This window comes from Lathyrus oleraceus, chromosome 6 (assembly GCF_024323335.1).
Source record: "Lathyrus oleraceus cultivar Zhongwan6 chromosome 6, CAAS_Psat_ZW6_1.0, whole genome shotgun sequence".
NCBI lineage: Eukaryota > Viridiplantae > Streptophyta > Magnoliopsida > Fabales > Fabaceae > Lathyrus > Lathyrus oleraceus.
Window position 1 is genome coordinate 435,753,846 of NC_066584.1, and position 13,379 is coordinate 435,767,224.

Consider the following 13,379-nt stretch of genomic DNA (forward strand, 5'->3'; position numbering starts at 1 on the left):
TGTAGATACATGATACATAATAGGATGACACATATGCATCATATGAAGAGGAAGAAGATGAGGAATTCAAACAACCTCTAAAGAAGACAAGCAATATTGAACCACAAATTGAGGATGCAATGTTTGTCTTTCCAGAAGTCGCCAAAATCCCATCTAAGGTTTCCATCTCGATCAAATCCCCTAGTCTAGCAAAATCCAAAACCCCCTCAAAATGAAAATCCTTGAGAAAAAGAAGAGGCCACAGAAGGCTAAAGAGAATATGATTGTTGTCACACCCGAAGTTGTCAGTGAGCCACCAAAAGGAAAGCATCAGAGGACCATTGAGTTCTCTAAGAAGCTAAAAGATATGAAGACATGTGTTGTTGCTCCTAAAGTGAGAAGTAAGCTCTATGCACAATATAAAGAGGCTGAGAAGAAAGAAAGGATAAAAAATATGAAGATGGCAAAGGAAGAGAAAGCCACCTGGAAAAGCAACACGCTTCAAGTCTAGCAGGTATTTCCTATACGTCATTATCTACAATTTTATGTAGTGCTTAAGTCATGGCGTGCTAGAATTACCAGATGAAAGTGAGAACCACGTCCTTACTCTATGTTTGGGGGGGTACGGTGTCGCTACCAGGATTTCACGATAATGAAACTGGGACTGAACAAAAGAATGCTCCTTCTCAAGGAAAAGAGAGAAAGGGCCCATCAGAAGAGTCGCCGCCGAATTTTATTTTGGATTCCTCTATGGGAGAGGAGATGAGAAATAGCCGATAAAACCCTCAAAAAGAGAAAGGAGTGCACAGAGAGCACATAGGTACAGATAAAGAATTTGTCTCATGACCGAGACTTGGGTTCGGAAGTCGGTTACGTAAGGGGAAGGTATTAGCACCTCTGACGTCCATGGGAACCATTTGGGTTGTCTACGTATATGGGTATTTATCTCGCTTATTTCTCTTTATCTTTATTTGCAAAAATGAGTTTTAAATAAAGGGTTTTGGGTTTTTTATTATTGTGATTTCCAAGGATTGTGGTCCTTGTGCCTACGTATCACTCATCGGGTGATGAGGAATCAGAGCTTCGTAGTTCGAAGTAGAAAATGTTTATGTGTTGGTTGATTTTACCTTTGACAAAAGGGTTTTCGGGGTGGTGCCTTAAGGCACAAAAATGAGGTTTGATGGGTTGAATATTTTTACCTTGAATAAGGGTTTATGAAAAGAGTTTGTGATTAGATTGCACTAAAGTCTACGGCAGAGGTGAAAATTCTAGACAAACAAGTCAAGCGTCCAGTGTCCAAAATAATCAGAATAAGCGTAGGAAAGCTCCATTCTTACTCATTCTCCACCACTTAAGGCTTGTGACGCACAATGCTAATCGTAGTTTTATTGTATTTTAAATTTGATTTAAGAAAATTCTGATTGACGTTAGATCAAGGGTTTGTTTATTTGATTATGAAATTGGGTGATGCAACAGGTATGCAAAGTAACCAACAGGAAAGTAAAGGGTCTCATTGTAAGGTAGCCTAAGAGAAAGCCTTGTGTGTGCAAAAGTGACTTAATCTAATCAAAGGATAATGATATTATAAATATGTCCCCCTAGGATGGTGCCATGATGCCATTCTTACAACCGATATACAAGTTACAGATGAAATCCAAAGTTAACAGAGTATCACAAAGATACGGAAAGGTCCTCCAAGCAAATGTCCTAAATGAGATCCTCTAAGTCCAAGTTATTTAAGAGTGGAGTGAATATTTTTGGTCTTATCATTTTATCGTGCTTTTGTTGTTTTTTAAATGTATGATGACAACAAAGTAAAGAAAAATAATAAACATGCATGATAAGTTTATACAATGATGATGATGAGTACTTGAATATAAATTACAAAGTTACAACATAAAAGTAAATAACAAAGTAACAATGATAAAGTTACAATAACAATGGTTAGTGAATATGAATGACATGAAATAAACCACAAGAGAATACTAACAAGATCATAATAATGGTTAGTGATAAACAAAATCAATGAAGTAAAGTTATTGGTTAGTAAGAATATGTTCAAGTTAAACTTTTGAGGATTATCTATCCTTAGGTCAAAATATTCAAAATATGGTGCATTAGGGGATAACTTATCACTGATGCAAAGTATTGAAGATAATCAATGATCAACTTACAATATATTTATAACAATGAAAGTTATGCAAACCCCAAGTCCATCTATCAATATTTTGACAAAAGGAAGATTATATCAACTCAAGGGTTAAACGTTATTAAGTTGATTAAATTATTAGGTTAGACAAGTTATAATGATCAATATACAATATGAACAAGTGAACAATAAGGGTTAGCAAATCAGTATAACAATAATAATAAAATGGAGTAAGTGAAACCACAAGTTAGTATATACATAAACAAAGCTTCATCTATGTGTCAAATGATTCAAATTGGTTGATGCAGGGGTAACCTATCTATGCTTCAAAGTACCATGAATGAACTCTTGATCATTCATTAGTAGGTTTGAAACATAGAAGGTCCAAACATCCCTAATTAAACCAATATCATGATTTAATAGACTTCATTATCCACTAATGTTCAAGACTTCATAAGTCAATGAAAAATTGCTCAAATCAAATGAAATAAAGCATAATAAAATAGTAGAGGCAAAAATAATAAGGTTCCATGTTGGCAATATTTTTAGAATAAAAAATCTAAGTGAGATAAAAAATAAAATGAAATGGGAAATAAATAAGTTGAAAAATAAATAAAATAAGAGTGAAAGAAATAAAAAAGGGGGAGAATGCATGCCCTGGGGGTTAAACCCCTGACCTTGGGGTCATTGGGGATCAACCCCCTCATCCACTGGGTCAAATGCCCTTTAGTGTTAGTAAATGCGCCTCAGAAAATGATATAATAAGTCAAACATAAAAATAGAACACATGTGTTGAAGCACCAATCAGAACAAGACACGGTTTATTTTTCAATTTGAAAACGCGTGCGAGGTAGCGAACACAGATTCATCTTTAACCTCCAACCTTCGAAAATCAAAACTCAACAACACATGTTTTTCACCAGATTTAAACATAGAATCAACTTCTATAAACATAAACGAATCAACCTCCACACTCATGAGCCACTGATTGGCTCTAAGTGTGAAGTATTTTCCCGAAACTCAGAAGAACAAGTTGACCTAAATTAAAAATTAAATGATGGATAACGGTTAATTAGAACTTAAAACATGGGATTAATGATTAGCGAGTGATTTCGAGTTGAATGGTAACTTGTTTGAGTGAAGGGGTGAGTGGAACTACCTGATCGGAATCGATTTCAGAGTGGTGCTCTGATGACAAAGGACAACTCAGGGGAGGTGTTTGCATGGTGATTTAGTGTTTGGGAAAGCTTCAATGATGTCCAGGGATGAATTGTGGGTGGTTGGATTGGGTTGAAATGCTTTGAAACTCAGAAATCGGTTCTCTGTTTTTGATGGTTCAACTCGAGTTTGTTATAGAGTGTATTTGGCATGAAAAGTTTGTGTGATGATGGAACACCTTCCCCTATTTAGGGAATGTGATGGAATGGTTTGAAGGGAAAATCAGAGTGATTTGCTCAGAGATCACATGTGACTTGAAGCATGCTTGAAAACGGATTTGTGGAGACATGAAATGGTATATTCTGATCTAGTTTCCTTCACCAACCACTTGGTTTTGGTTCTTAGCACCAAACAAGAACAGACAAAGGCAATGAAATGGCCTGCTATACATTTGAACTTTGGTCATTTTGGGAAAATTTTGAAAATTGCACATGGCTCGGGTTCCTTGGTTTGCAAGCTTTCCACATCAAAGATGACTTCTATTTGGACCTTGGTATGTCGAATAATGTGTTACAAGTCAATGGAGATCAGATTGGGATGAATCAAAACCTTGGTTATTGAATGTGCAAAATCTTGCTGACATGGTTTGACATGTGCATCATGACAATTTCCAATTTTTGAACCAAGGCCAAATAAAATTTACTCGTGTATTTTGCATGAAATTTGTGCCAAATGTTCCTTGTCGTGTCCTTGATCTAATGCAAAAAGAACCAGGTCAAAAGAAGTTGTGGTTTGGAAATAGGAATGTGATAAAGTGGTGGTCTTGGTCATGTTTTAGGGCATGCTAGGCATGTTGGCCCAGCTTGGCCAATGCAAAAATTGAGGTCATTGCTCAATGAATTAGGTCTTAGACCTTGAAACAAAGTTGAATAGGATTTCAATTAGGACATTTGGCTCAAAGAAGATCTTTAAAAGCTTTCAAGATGAAAAAGTTATGGACTCTGTACCAAATCATATGTCATTCTTGCCAAAATGTGACCAACCAACATGACCTAAAAATGTGACTTTGTGATTTCTTGATTTTCAAGGCACAGTGGTGGATGTTTGAAGCTCATATGATCATATCATGATGCAAAATGAGGCTTGGAGTTTTGTGGGATGATTTTAGGTCAAGTTCATAGGCAAAATCAAGGAATTATGGTTGAGAATGGCTCAAATTGATTTTTAATGAATGGTGGTGTGATAGGATGATCAAATGAGGCAAGGCCAATGATCAAAGGATGCCCTAATTAGGGTTTCTTGAATCATAAGTTTCATCAAGAACCATGATCAGACAAATTAGGGTTTGGTGATGCAAGGGATATATTGAGATGTTTCAAAGGTTTAGCGTATGAACAAACTTTGGATTTCGGGGGTCCTCAATGCCATGGCTAGAATTCAAGGTGAACCATGACTTGTACAAGCCAAAGAGAGTCAAGAGCTAGGGTTATGGTCCTTGGGTGAGCAGATGAATCTTGATGTTTCTTCAAAGGGGACTCACCATCCAAATTGGGTTTGGAGAGTGAGTGAGATGACTTGAATGATCCTCCAAGCTTGTTAGATGCTTGAGGATAAAGATTAGGGTTAAGGTGGCTTAGGCACACCTTAACAAGAACATAGGGTCTTAAGCTTCACAGATGGAACTTATGCCTTTGGTTTGTGGGACATTGTGGATTATTAAGCACAAATGCATATGAGATGACATGTGTGGGATGAAGGCTCATGAACTAAGGTTAAAGAGGGTCATGTGGAGGTAGGGTAAATTTGAGGGTATGACATACGACAACTCCTATCATGACTTTAGTCAACTAGTTAATTTATCATGTTTTTCCAATATTTATAAGATTAAATGTCTTATATATTTCAAGTGTTTTAGTTAATGAAGCTAAATGTTTTTCTCTACTTTAATGTTTGATTTGATAGTATGTGTGTGTGTATATATATATATATATATATATATATATATATATATATATATATATATATATATATATATATATATATATATATATATGGGTAATGCTAACTTGTGCCCTGGGGGTACAAGTTAAGAACTAAAAAAAGTAATGTTATATTAATTTTTTAATTGTTTTTTCCAATAAAAAATTTCCATAAGTAGGTTTCTTAACTTGTGCCCCTAGGGCACAAGTTAGCATTACTATATATATATATATTATATATATATATATATATATATATATATATATATATATATATATATATATATATATATATATATATATATATTATATATATATATATATATATATATATATATATATATATATATATATATATATATAAAAGAGAGAGAGAAGAAAATATTTAATTTCATTTATAAAAAAAGGTAAGATTTTTAAAAAACTTAGTAGACTTTTAATTGGACTGCTAATCATATTGGAAACAAGGTTTTGATAAGAATCAATGCACTTACTTATGACTTTCTGATAAACTTTGTCACGCTTGAAGATATCAGAAAAGTACTTATCCTCTTAAGAAGTTTCAATTCTTCTAAAATATGGAATAAGATTCATTGTATTGATTTAGTTTATAGGGGAAAACACTAACAAATAAGGCTAGCACAAGGATTTACTGTATTTACAAAGAAACAAACAAAAGTGTACAAAAAGAATGAAAAACACCAAAGAGCATTATAAATAAAGTTCTTGTGCCCGAAAATGGAGGAAGAGTAAAGGCCTTCTCCATTAGTAATATGTTTGACTCATTACAAATGAGATTCTATCAGGTGAAAGGGTGTAACATCTAGCAAAACTTATTAAAAAAAGTTATGCAAGTGAAAGCCTCAAGTTAAAAATGAATTAAAAGCCAACAAAAACAAAGTTAGTTGATCTCCCCTGCTGGAACTAAAAAATGAATTTTTTTACCATAGTATAGAATAACCAAAATAAGCTTTAGGCTAATTATCTTGACTAAAGATTTCTGGCCTGCCGAAAAGCATCATGAAGCACACACAAACACTAATATGACTAAATTATAAAAAGACTAGTTGTACCAATTTTTGGATGTGATCCCCTTAGATAAATTCTGAGTTAATTATGAAATGAACCGCTAGAGTAAGAGATAGAGGGAAGTATAATTTTTCTTGTTTGATATTACTTGTCGTATCACATTTGGATATTTATTCGTTCAAGTTTTCGGGTGTGATAACTCACTATATGTGAGGTACTCTATACCTTATACTTGATTTATCTTATTATTAGATAGACCGTTAAAGTAATTAAGGTTAATTTTTGTTGTTTTAAGTAAGTTTGTGAAGAGCAAAATATTTTTATGTGTTTGTTATATGTGTAGGATGGATTTCTGATAAGTTCTGACACAACACAACAATGCAATGCAATACAATAGAGGTCACAAAGTGTGGATACACTACAAAATATAATAGTAAATTGTGGCGGTTTTATTAGGTCGATTACGAAACTTCTAGAATTTACCGGGATTTTTGACAGTTTGTGAAAATGTTGTAATACTATTCAACTTGTGGAGGTTTCAAAAGCCACTATTTACAAATAGTCCAATTCAAAATGATTCAGTTTTCTTTTTCTCTTTTTGTTTTACCTATTTCTTTATTGATAAATTGTATTTTTGTATAGAAAAACTCTTAACACATATGTAAAGATATATTCATTTATTAACATTAATGTATAAATATCTTTTACAAAAATAGAAGACTCTCTTTCTTTCTTACTTCTCTTTCTTTCTCTCAAGTGAAAAACCCTAGCCCGTTGAAGCAATTGAAATGAGTTTCCACCGCTTTTGAGATTTCCCAAACCACCACTGTCGTCAACTTCTCTCTCTTTCATTTGTATATTTCACTGTTTCATGTTTGTTCAATTTTCCTTTGGATGAAGGAAGATTTCTTAGGGTTCATAGAGTCATCAGATTTGGAGCACGATGTTGTTTCATTCACATCAAAGAAGGGCTTTCCTCCTAATGTTGTTTCATCAGTATTGAAAATTTATAGATTCATTTGTGTCATTTATAAAATTTCTCTTCCATTTTTGTTTCAACTTTTCAAACGTTTAACTTCTATTTTCATGTGCTTCTCTCCTAGCTTCATGATTTAACTTTTTGTCTCATGTTGTGTTAAAACGCTGAAAATTTTCAATTGAAATTAATTAATATTTGTTTGTGAATAGGTTTTTCAATAATTAATATTTTTATCTACTATCAACTTGATAATTACTATCAAAATCATCACAGGCATGCACAATGTGAATGTTAACAATTACTTATCGGAGAAAATACCGCTGTTATAGCCATTATTTCAGAATACTTTTTACTATATAGTGTACTGTAAAACAATAAAGATTTGTTTTACCTCTGATGTGATATTGGTTGACTGATTCTTGCAGATATGTTAAGAGGAGAAATGACAACTACACCTTTCTTCGACTCCACTGAATTGCCTGAAATTTTCAAGATATTAGTTAAATACTTCTATTCACCATTCCCATGATGTTTTCATTATAACTACTTTCCTGTAATTTAAGGATTTGTTAATTGGTTATATGATGTATAACTAGTTTACTACTTGTGTTAATGCTTCAAGATTGGGAATATAGTAGCACTGTTTTTTTGTTTTTGCTTAGCTAAAACTTTGGGGAATATGGCATGTTAGATGTGGAGAATGTCAGTGTGATGGTTTTTATCTCAATTTCATCCTAATTTATCATATATTACTATTGACAATCCTATTAATTATGCAGCTTACATAAAGTTTCCTGACATTAATCAACACAATAAGGATAATAAGTATAAGAGAAATAGGTAAGTAGATGAGAAGATTAAGCATTACCACCGCAAGAAGAAGAATAAACAGAATCCCATTAGTGACATCCATCCGCAAGGCCTAGACATAATTGAAAGCAATCAGGAGCAAAAGAGAAAAGAGAAAGAGAAGATAGATTTACATAACACTCAATATCATGATCTTTATGAGGTTGGCATATCATACCAATAAACAACACTCAAAGGATCCAAACATAAAAGCATACTTCTATCCTTCAAATAACTAGACTAAAGAGGAATTCTCCAAGGTTACTACAAGCGACCATCATAGTGTAAAACCATGTGTAAGTAGGAAATGTAATCTAAGAGGGGTGAATTAGATTATCCGATATTATTGAAATTTTCTCGATTATTATCATTAACAACGGTGTTCTTAATTTTTAAAAACTGATGTAAATATAAATGTGTTGAAAAATAAATGCAGAAAGTAAAGAACGCCAAGATATATCTTCGTTCGCCTTTTCAAACAAGGGTACTCCATATCCCTCACATCTCGTGAGAGATTTCACTATGTCAGATACGTTACAGTCGATCAACTTGACTCTCTTAACTATCTAACACAATCACAAAGATACACCGTAATTTTATTTTACAACATACAAGAAAAAATACATTAATTTCACTTGAATACAACGATCACTAACACCTAGTGAACAATACAGAATTTGAGTAAATAATGAAGAGGATTTTTCAGTTGTATCAATTATGAGATTTGATTTTCCCTTTCAAGTAAACAATTCACAATGTAGAATACTTAAGTACTCATGACTTGAGAATGAAACTTTAATGATGTTGTTAAAAGTTTATGCAAAAAGTTTCACTAAATTTTTTGCTCAAGACACTTAAATGAAAATTGAGAAAGATGTGTATTTGAATTGTTAGAAAGAGATAAAATTTGAAAATCTGAATCCACAGCTATTTATACTTGAATTATACCTTTTAGAAAGAGTATAATATAATGAATCATTTTCAATCTGATTACAATATATGAACTTTGGAGATCGTTGGAATCGGATTGAAAATGAAAATGTGTCATTGCTTCAGTGGTAGCCGATTAACACATTATTGTAACCGGTTATAGCTGAAGCTTAAAGAAATTCAAAAGTTTTGTGGTTGTAACCGGTTACAGATGATATGTTTTTCAAAAATACGAAGTTTTTTGTTCATTTAATTGGTTAACATATTAGTGTATCTGGTTACAGCTGTTTGAAAATCTAAAAACCAATTGGTAACCACATGTTATCAAATGAATTAATTTTAAAACATGTGTATTTGGTTAGAGATGAAAGATGCAAGTTTGTTCTGAGTACTATAATAATATACAAAACTCAATTATAACTTGTACCTTGTTCTTAGGATCAATCCATCAAAGTCCAATATCATATCGAAGATTGCTTGATTTCCAAGTCTTGTCACCATAGATTCCTTTGAACTTAGAACTTTTTCCTTCTTTGATAATGCATTTGATATTGATACTTTATCTTCATCAAAACATAATATAACGCTGGAATCTTATCTTCACAATCTCCCTTTTTTTTATTATGACAACCATGACTTATTGAAATGCTTAAACTTGGTATTTGAGCAACATACTCTCTCTTACTATGATATCTCACGTTGATAGATCAATGTTGTATTTCAAATAAATCAAGACTTTTGTTCATGCATAAGTTAGTAGACTACACCATAGTCTTCTCCCCCTTTGTCTTTATCAAAAAGAATGGAAAAATACCAAATAAAGAGATGTGCATAGGAATTAACATATAAGGATAAACAACCAAACATAATATTAAAAACATAAGCAAACTTGTCTTATCATTAGAAATCATAATCACAACATAAGTGAACTAATTAAAGTTCAAACCGAAACATAATTACTAAATTGGAAAATTTTCGACCATGTAACCGGTTACAGTCAGAGTGTAAACAGTTACACTCAGAAAAAGTTTGATAAATTTGAAGAGAAACGGGCATGGAGGAAAAAGAAACATATTTTAAAGTCATAACACACATATACACACATAATATCATCTTATAACACATATATGAAGACATAAAATATAGATTTCCAAAACTTGTTATTTACACATGTAATTGTGAATTAACCAATAATAAAGACAATAATCATATACCTTGAGGATGATCATAACACTATGTATATTTGCAGAGTTGACTTTGTGCGTTGATTTTAACATCATTCTCGTCTAATATCCCAAGATCCCTTTGAATCTTATAAAAAAGGATCTTTGGCTAACTATTTTGTGAAAATATATGTCAACTGGTTATTTGTATCAACAAACGTTACTTTGACATCTCCATTAAGCATGTCATCTCATAGAAAGTGATGTTGTATGTCTATATGTTTGGTTCTTGAGGGTATGAGTAGATTATTTGTTATGTTTATAGCACTTGTATTATCACACTTCAAAGAAATGCATCCAAGGATTACGCCATAATATCAAAGTTGTTGCTTTAACCATAGGATTTATGCACAAGACTTCCTGTTGCAACACATTTTGCTTCAGTTGTACTAAGAGCAACACATGTTTGCAACACATGTTTGCTTCAGCATGTCCCACTTGTGCTTTTATGATCTATTTTACAGTCTCAATATTTTGTTATATCAATTAGAATTCTTGATTCATCTTGATTAACATATGTTATGGAACCCATTGGAGTAGATATTTCTTTGCAATTGTCCATATCAAACCTTTTCAACAATTATTTGCAATACTTATACTTTTTGATGAAGATTTCATTCTTTAATTACTTAATTTGAAGTCCAACAAAATAGTTCATCTTACCCATCATGGACATCTCAAATTCTCCTTTCATCACCATTGAAAATTCTTCACATAGGTCTTTGTTTGTTGATCTGAATATGATATCATCAACGTAGATTTGAACCAATAAAGTATGATATTTTATTTTCTTAATGAATAATGTAGTATCAACCTTACATTTTTCAAATCCTTTTTCACAAATAAAATTGCTAATTCTATCACACCATACCATTGGTGTTTGCTTTAAGTCATAAAGAGTCTTTCTCAACTTGTAGACATGTGAAGGTTCTTGAATTCTTTAAAACCAGGAGGTTGTTTGACATAGACTTCCTCATTGATGTATCCATTTAAGAAAGAACTCTTGGCATCCATTTAAAATAACTGAAAGTTTAATGAACAAGCATAAGCAAGTAATGAACACATAGCTTATAACCTTGCAACCAGAGCGAATGCTTCTTCAATGTCGATTCCTTTTTATTGATTGTATCCTTAAGCCACCAATATTTCTTTGTTTTGAACAATTATATCATTCTCATCAATTTTGTTCTTAAACACCCATTTGGTGCTAATGATGTGTTTACCACTTTGCCTAGGAACAAGTTCCCAAACTTGTTTTCTTTCAAATTGATTTAATTCCTCTTGCAAGGAAAGTATTCATTGGTCATCTTATAAGGCTTAATCAATCTTTGAAGGTTCTATTTGAGGGGAAAATCTCATATTCAACCAATCATCTTTGAGATTTAGTCTTGTTGAAACTCTTTTGCTAATGTCACCAATAACTTGATCGATTGGATGATCACGATGAATTCTCCACTCTTGAGGAATGTCACTTTGATTTTTATCTTGTTGAGTGTTTTACTCTCTGTATTCCAAATGATAAACTTTGTCATCTTTGGAAATGTCTTCCGTAGGCTTTTATAAAATATCATCATCATCACAAACAACTATATCCTCCTTAGAGGTGTTATATTCATCAAAATATATATGCATTGATTTTTCAATAGTTAAATTTATTTTATTATAAATTCTATAAGCATTACTTGAGAGAGAGTAACCAAGAAAAATACATTTTTCAGATTTTTTGTCGAACTTACCGAGATTGCCTTTATCATTGTTGAGGGAAAAACACTTTCATCCAAAAAATATGAAAGTGAGCAATGTTTGGCTTTCTTCCCTTGAAGAGTTCATATGGAGTCTTTTTCAATATTGGCATTATGATAACTCAGTTGCTTACATAACACGTTGTGTTAATCACATCTTCCCAAATATACTTTGGTAGATCATATTCACTTAGCCTAGTTCTTGCAAGTTCAACTAGAGATTGATTTTTCCTTCAACCACTCCATTTTTTTAAGGAGTCCTTAATGCTAAAAATAATGAAAGATATTGTTTTCTTCACAAAATTCTTCAAATGATGCATTTTGGAACTCTCAACCATGTTCACTTTTAATTGATTAAATCTTTAATGATTTTTTATTTTTCACTTGCTTTGCATACTTTTAGAAAAAATATTGATAATAACTAAGTCATATACATTACCTCTAAAGCCTCTTGTTCTTGATGGATCAAACAAGTCCATGTGTAAGAATTGAAGTGACCTTGTAGTTATTACCATATCATTTTGCTTGAAAGTTGATTTGTTTTGATTTCCTTTTTGACATGCTTCACATAATTTATCTTTGACAAATTTTATCTTTGGTAAATCAATGACAAGATCATGTTTGACTAACTTATTTAAATGTTCCATATGAATATGTGTTATTATTTTTTTCCAAAGCCATGAGTCATTATTGCTTACCATAAGACACTTTACTTTCAAAAATAAATCATCTAAAGAAATCATGACAATATTATTACATCGTTTACACATACTTTTTACCTCATGTGTGGCTTCATATTCAATTAAGAATTCATCTTTGGTGAACTTGATTTTGAAGCCTTTGTCACAAAGTTGACTTATGCTAAGAAGATTGTGTTTTAGTTCTTCTACATAAAGTACATCTTCAATAGTTGTGAAAGGTAGTGATCCAACTTTACATATGCCAAGAATTTTTCCTTTGTTGTTGTTCCAATAAGTGACATATCCCTTGGCTTTTAGGATTAGATATGAAAATTTGTTTATATCTCTGGTCATATGCTTAGAACAACCACTACCAAGATATCATAGATTTTTAGTGGTGTTCAATCAAACATATAAAACAAATTAAGATTTGTTAGGTACCCAAAGTTCCATGGATCCTTGATAATTATTTCATTTCTTGATCCATACATAATGGCTACTAGCAACACTAAAGCAAGAATTAGGTGTATTACATATTAAACACCAATAAAAACCTGTAGGAACAAAGTTGCTTCTATATCTAGGAACATAAGATTTTTTTTGGAAAAATATTTTCTTAGAATGATGATTAAATTTTTGAACTTTATCAACTTTCTCCTTATTGGATTGGTCACTTGACTTA